The 7,500-nt window shown below is 47.3% G+C and overlaps 1 protein-coding gene across 1 annotated transcript in view; it reads left to right on the forward strand.

Annotated features, from left to right (window-relative positions):
* The window catches only part of LOC113807381 (uncharacterized), a 505,215-nt gene that overhangs the window by 110,008 nt on the left and 387,707 nt on the right, over positions 1–7,500 (forward strand). The gene's annotated exons all lie outside the window — the stretch shown is intronic.

Here is a 7,500-nt window from a genome sequence, read left to right on the forward strand (position 1 = left end):
ATAGCCTCCCATAGCGTGTGGCGTTCCCGAATTCCCAGAGATTCCCCGTAGGACTATCACGCGAGATTCCCACTGCTGTTGCGTCACTGTCTCTTGGGTCGTGAGGGAAGGGATCTGTGTTCTTTTGTTTTTGTTTGTTTGCTTGTACTTTTGTTTGTTTGTTTTTGATTGTGCGTTTGGCTTTGTGTTATTGTTTGTGGTTGTGATTTTGTTTTTATTTGTTTGTGTCTGTTTTTATTTATGTTTGTTTCTTTTTGTTTGTGTTTATTGGTTATTTGATTGGTTTATTTGGTTATTTGTGTATTTATCTGTTTATCTATTTGCGCATTTGTTTGTTCATTTGTTTGATATATTGATTTGTTTATGCATTTATTTGGTTATTTACGTAAGTACTTTCAGTGTGTTGTTTCTAATTGTTTGTTTTATGACCTATTTTCTTTTTCATGGTTGATGTTTTCTTTTTTTATTTCTCTCTATTTGATAATAGTTTCTTTTTCTCTCTCTCTCCCTCTCTCCCTCCCTCCCTCCCTCCCTCCCTCCCTCCGACACACACACACACACACACACACACACACACACACACACACACACACACACACACACACACACACACACACACACACACACACACACACACACACACACGCACACACGCACACAAAGCCAATCGCTCCTCATGATCTGCTGATCCTGTCGAGTCTGTCAAACGCCTCTGATATAAAGATGAAATTTAGCAGATTTCTTGATCTTCGTCTTTCGTGAAGTTTCTGCTGAGGAAAATTTATTCTCGGCTCGACTTCGGCCTTTCTCGAGTAGCTCGCATTCGCTTTATTAGCTGTGTGTGTGTTTGTATCGGTGGTGATTTTTGAAGTTTATTTATTTATTTATTTTTCTTTTTATGATTTTACTGTTTGCAGTTTACAATTTTACTTTTTTTTTTCTTTTTTTTCAATACAATGCATTGGGGTTATTGGATAGACTTGTGTGATGAATATTGTGCTGTTCGTATTAATGAAATTGGGTAGAAAAATATGAGGAAAATATGTTATTTTTGATGGGTTTCTTTCATGTACATTTTCCTTAATTTTCTAGTTTTTTTTTTTTCATAAAGACAACAGTAGTTGAAGATATTCTGGAATAAGGGTATGAAAAGTTTTTCTCTCCCTTTCCCTCCTTCCTTCCTCCCCCTCTCCCCCTCCCTAACTCCTTCCATACCCTCTCCCTCTCTCCCTCCCTACCTCCTTCCATACCCTCTCCCTCTCTCCCTCTCACTCCTACCCCACTTTCTCCCTCCCCCATTCCCTCCTACCCCATCCTCTCCCTCTCCCTCCTACCCCATCCTCTCCCTCTCTCACCTTCCACCCTCTCCCTCTCTCACCTTCCCCTACCATCTCCCTCTCCCTCCTATCCTACCCCCTCCCTCCTCCCAACTCTCTCCCTCTCCCCTTCCCTCCTCCCCCCTTCCCAACCCTCTCCCTCTCCTTCCTGCCCCACCCTCTCCATCCCCTTCTCCCTCTCCCTCCGCCACAAACCCTTGACCTTCTCCCTCTCCCAAAGGCCAACAACACCACCGCCATGGCTCTGTACAAGTCGGTTCTCAAGGTTCTCTCCGCTGCCTGGTTCTCTTTGTTTTAGAACCATGTGTATCTAAGATGCCCGGTTCTCCCTCCTGCCTCCTTCCCTACCCTCTCTCCCTCCCTCCTTTCTTACCCCTTTTATCTCTCTCCTTTTATTCATCTTTTTCCTTATTTTCATGCATAATGTCCATCTCTCTCTCTCTCTCTCTCTCTCTCTCTCTCTCTCTCTCTCTCTCTCTCTCTCTCTCTCTCTCTCTCTCTCTCTCTCTCTCTCTCTCTCTCTCCCTCTCTCTCTCTCTCCCCCTCTCTCTCTCTCCCCCTCCTCTCTCTCTCCCTCTCCCTCTCTCTCCTCTCTCCCTCTTCCCTCTCCTCTCCCTCTCCCCTCTCCCTCTCCCTCTCCCTCCCTCTCCCTCTCCCCTCTCCCTCCCTCTCCCCTCTCCCTCCCTCTCCCCTCTCCCTCCCTCCATCCCTCTCCCTCTCCATCCCTCCCTCCCTCTCTCTCTCGTTATAAGGCGCTTTCATTCTGCTTGTGGCTCGGGGACGCTAGCTTGTGCATTGCAATAAAGCAAGTTGCAGCAGATGTCTTTGCGGGCGGGCGTTTTCCCTCTTGTCGATTGCCGGAAATTGCTCGATTATGCAGATTAGCTTTCTGGATCTTCGTCTTTGGCTACTTTTCTTCTTTCTTCTAATTCTTCTTCTGTTGCTGTCGTTGCTGATTCTTCGTTCTTGTTCCGCTATTTCCCTTTCTCATTCTTTTTTATTTACAATTGTTTTCGTTAGTTACTCCTATTTCTTTTTTTCCTTTCGTTTCTTCATTTGGATACATTTTTTAAAAATCTATTATCATCATTTCGTCTACTACTTTTCATATTATCCATCTTTTTCATACCCAAAGAATCGTTTAACTGGATCAAATTCTCTTTGTCCCTTGTACATTGTAAAATCATTATTTCACTTATCTCTCTCCCTCCCTCTCCTCTCCTCTCTCTCTCTCTCTCTCTCTCTCTCTCTCTCTCTCTCTCTCTCTCTCTCTCTCTCTCTCTCTCTCTCTCTCTCTCTCTCTCTCTCTCCTCTCTCTCTCTCTCTCTCTCTCTCTCTCTCTCTCTCTCTCTCTCTCTCTCTCTCTCTCTCCCTCTCCCTCTCCCTCTCTCTCTCTCTCTCCCTCTCTCTCTCTCTCTCCCTCCCTCTCTCTCTCCCTCTCCCTCCCCTCTCTCCCTCTCCCTCCCCTCTCTCTCTCCCTCTCCCTCCCTCTCTCTCCCTCTCCCCCTCCTCTCTCTCCCTCTCCCTCCCTTCCTCTCCCCCTCTCCTTCCCTGCCTCAGTATCTATTTCCCCGCCCCCTTTCTCTCTACTTTTTAGTGCCGTGTCTATGAAGTCTTTCTTTTTCTTTTACCCCATTTTATCTCTTTTTTCTTTCTCTCTCCTTCCTTTTTTTCCCCTCGTCTCGTTCACTCGGCGCAAAAGCATAACGGTAATGGTCGAGGCGTCTTTTTTTCTATCGACGCAAAATCACGTTTCATCAGGCGATAGGGCGGCCCGAAAGGAACCTCGCCAAAAATGCCCTGCAACCTAATGTACGTTGGCAGATCAATATGCGCGAGGAAGTATGGTGAATAATGCACCATGCAACGTCATTCGAAAGTGTGTTTGTTTGTTTTTTCGTTGTGAATTGATTTTTTTTTTTTTTCATAGTGACTCGATTTTTTTTTTTTTTTGGGGGGGGGGGGGGCTTGTGCATATTTGAATGGGACTTGTACGTTGCGCTTGTATCCGCTTGTGTGAATGGCCCGCAATAAAGAATTGAATTATTGCTTGCTTGTGCTATATATAGAAGGCAAGAGTAAATACGCGTGATTGATGCATTAATGTGTCGCCATAAAGCGTAGTCGCCGTTTCCATGGCAACGCCAGAAGTCACGGTCATGTTACATTTATTCTGCTATGTATATGGTATACATATATATGTGTGTGTGTGTGTGTGTGTGTGTGTGTGTATTATATATATATATATATATATATATATATATATATATATATATATATATATATATATATTTCTTCTCCCCTTCCGCCCCCCACTTTCTTCCCCCCTCCTCCCCCCCCCCCCCCCCACGATACCCATGCAAGACACCTTCAGCAGAGACCGCCAAGGGAGAAATGGGACACCTGAACGCCAAGATGTTGACCTTTATTGACCTTACTTTTGAGACGGTTGGGGGGGGGGGGGCAAAGGGCCAAGATGGTCTGTGATTGTGGTGTTGGGTGGGTGGTTGGGGGTTAGGGGGGGGGGGTTCTGATGCAGCGTTTGTGTTTCTCTCTGTCTCTCTCTCTCTCTCTCTCTCTCTCTCTCTCTCTCTCTCTCTCTCTCTCTCTCTCTCTCTCTCTCTCTCTCTCTCTTTTATTTTTATTTTTTATTTTATTTTATTTATTTTTTTTTTTTGAGAAGGTGTATTTATTATGTTATTTTGAGGGAACGGGAGTGTTGACAGGCTTCTAAAAATAGTGATAATAATATAGATGACAAGAAGATAGATAGATAAATAAACAGATAATGAAACACTGTAAGATTATTACATAAAAAAATAGAAAATAAGAATCTAACATATTGCAAAACATCAAAAAACGTAATAACAATAAAGACAAAACACGGCCGTCAATTGCTGTTGGCCTGCTTGGCTGACGTAAAAAAAGCAAAGGAAAATTTAGTGGCGCAACAATGCAAGATAATGCAACTTCATCTTCCCAGCTGGGTCACCATCGCCTCCCAAGGTAGTGCCAGTCGGGGGTCGGTCGAGGTCAGGCCTGGCTCTGTGCCTCTTGAGAAGAAAGTCGTTGGTGCCGACGCTGTAATTCATAAGATTTGAGAAGATAAAAAACTGTTGACTGTAAAGACTAACGTGAAAGTAAAAAAAAAAAAAAAAAAAAAAAAAAATCCAGTTTATGCAACAGAGCTAATGATAGACAGCGATAGAGCGGTTTCGAGCACCTCCGCTGGCCTTTGATTTGACCAACGCCGCTAGCTCCTATGTCGTCTTCCATCCCTCGCTCTTTTACACGCAAATACCCCCCCCTCCCCTCTTACCCCCCCCCCCCTCCCCCTCGCAAACACACGCCCACACACATACATACTTACATACTTACATACATACACACACACACTCACACTCACTCATACACTCATCGTACTGTCTTTTACACCTGTATGTTATCCCTTCACCTCTTTTGCCTCCTTCCCTACACCCTCTTCACCTTTCACCTCTTCCTCTTCCTCTTACCCCCACCCTCCTTCCTCCCCTTCCTCTAGCACGCCTTCTCGCCTCCTTCCTTCCGTCTTCCCCCTCCTTCCTCCGCTTCTCTCCTCCTCCCCTCTCTCCTGCCCTTTCCCCTTCCTTCCTCCCCTTCTCTCCTCCACTCCTCCTCCCCCTTCTCTCCACCCCTCCTCCTCTCCTTCCACCCCTTCTCCCCTCCTTCCTCCTCCCCTTCTCTTCTCCCTCCCCTCCTTCCTCCTCCTCTCGTTATGCCCCCGGTTCCTCCTCCTCCCGCCGACGCCCCTACCAGCGCTCCCGAGGCTCAAGGAAAGAGTCTTCAGCGCTGTGGAACCTGGAGCCTCCTCGAGAAAATGACTTGCTTCCTGCGAGAAAAGGGGAATCCCCGCGCCCAGAGACTCCCCCTCTCTCTCTCTTTCTCTCTCTGTCTCTCTCTTTCTTTCTTTCTCTTTCTCTCTTTCTCTTTCTCTCTTTCTTTCTCTTTCTCTCTTTCTTTCTCTCTCTCTCTCTCTCTCTCTCTCTCTCTCTCTCTCTCTCTCTCTCTCTCTCTCTCTCTCTCTCCCTCTCTCTCTCTCTCTCTCTCTCTTGCTCTCTCTCTCTCTCTCTCTTTCTCTTCTTTCTCTTTCTCTTTCTCTCTCCCTCTCTCCCTCCCTCCCTCCCCCTCCTTCTCTCTCTCTCTCTCTCTCCCTCTCCCTCTCCCTTTCCCTCCCTCCCTCTCCTCTCCCTCTCCCTCTCTGTTTCTCTCTCTCTCTCTCTCTCTCTCTCTCTCTCTCTCTCTCTCTCTCTCTCTCTCTCTCTCTCTGTCTCTCTCTCTCTCTCTCTCTCTCTCTCTCTCTCTCTCTCTCTCTCTCTCTCTCTCTCTCTCTCTCTCTCTCTCTCTCTCTCTCTCTTTCTCTCTCTCCCCCCCGCCCGTTAGATCTTTCTCTTTATAAAGGAGAGTCTTAGAGGAGAGTAATTATCGGGCGTGCTGGAGAGGGCGTGGGCGAGCGGAGCAAAAACAACAGCGAGTCAAAGGGACGCTTTCTCCGAATCTCATCCTCGGGACCTCATCCTTGGAACCTCACCCTCGGAATCTTATCCTTGGAAACTCATCTTCGGGACCTCACCCTCGGAATCTCACCCTCGGGACCTCACCCTCGGAATCTTAGCCTTGGAATATTATCTTCGGGACCTCACCCTCGGAATCTCATCCTCGGAACCTCACTCTTGGAGCCGCACGGAAACGCGAGCTGGTCATCTAGGAAGGAACCGCGCGATTTAGATCCGTCTACAGCTAGTTCGAGGCAGCGGTAGGTCTTCGATGAAGGAACCGCGCGTTTTAGATCCGGCTAGGGCTGGCTAGAGGCAGCGGAAGGTCACCTAGGAAGGAACCAGGCGATTTAGATCCGTCTAGAGCAAGCCAGAGCCAGCAAGACCCAGCTAGAACCACGGAGAGCTAGTATAAGATCACGGACAATCAACTAGAGCCAGCTGAACACCAGCTAGGAGCAGAATAGAGTCATCTAGAACGAACTAAAACAAACTTAGAGCACATTTTCTACCAAATAGAGTTAGTTCAAACAAGCTTAGAGCCATTTAGAGCCACCTTAGAGCCCCTTTTGATGTATCGATTGAGGAAAATAATAATTTCGAGCAACTTAGAGTATTTTGAAGGATTTAACTTAACATATGTCGAGAAAATATTCATATTCGACGAAAGAAACTTGGTGTATTTGTGTGTCCGAATTTTTAAAGAAATGGAAGCTTATAACTTGTCTGTATTTTTCCCCCTTTCCCCTTCCTCCCCCGTGCACTTCCTTCCTACTTATACTTTCTTCAACTCTTCTCCTTCTCCTTCGTGCAGCTTCCTTCCTTACTTCCCCTGTTTATCATCTCCTCCTGTTTCCTTCTCCTCTTTCCCCTCTATTTTCCCTTCTCGCTACTCAGTCGACTCTGTCCCCTGCTCTTATTTCATTTCTGCTTCCTCTCTTCCTCCATCTTTGCAGTCCCTCCTCCTTTTTTCCTCCATTTCCGCCTCCACGCACACGCACACATACATCCACACACACATACAGCCACACACACAGGCACACACACACAGGCACACACACACAGGCACACACACACAAGCACACACACACACACAGGCACACACACACACAGGCACACACACACACACAGGCACACACACACACACACACAGGCACACACACACAGACACACACACACACACACACACACACACACACACACACACACACACACAGAGGCACACACACACACACCAACGCACACACACACAGGCACACACGCACACACGGGCACACACACACACACACACACACACACACACACACACACACACACACATATATATATCCCTCCCCCACCAACACAAACACACTCACCCCCAACACACACACACATCCCCTCCCCTCCCCCACCAACACACACATCCCCCTCCCCTCTCCCCCAACACAAACACTCATCCCCCCTCCCTCCCTCACCACACAAACACTATCCCCCTCCCTCCCCCACCAACACAAACACACATCCCCCTCTCCCCCACACACACACACTCCCCTCCTCCCCCCCACCAACACAAACACTCACCCCCCTCCCCCTCCCCAACACACTCATCGAGAACCGTACTGTCTCCGCATTGTCTTGCTGCCAGTGAG

The sequence above is a fragment of the Penaeus vannamei genome, chromosome 42 (assembly GCF_042767895.1).
Source record: "Penaeus vannamei isolate JL-2024 chromosome 42, ASM4276789v1, whole genome shotgun sequence".
In the NCBI taxonomy this organism is placed as follows: Eukaryota; Metazoa; Arthropoda; class Malacostraca; order Decapoda; family Penaeidae; genus Penaeus; species Penaeus vannamei.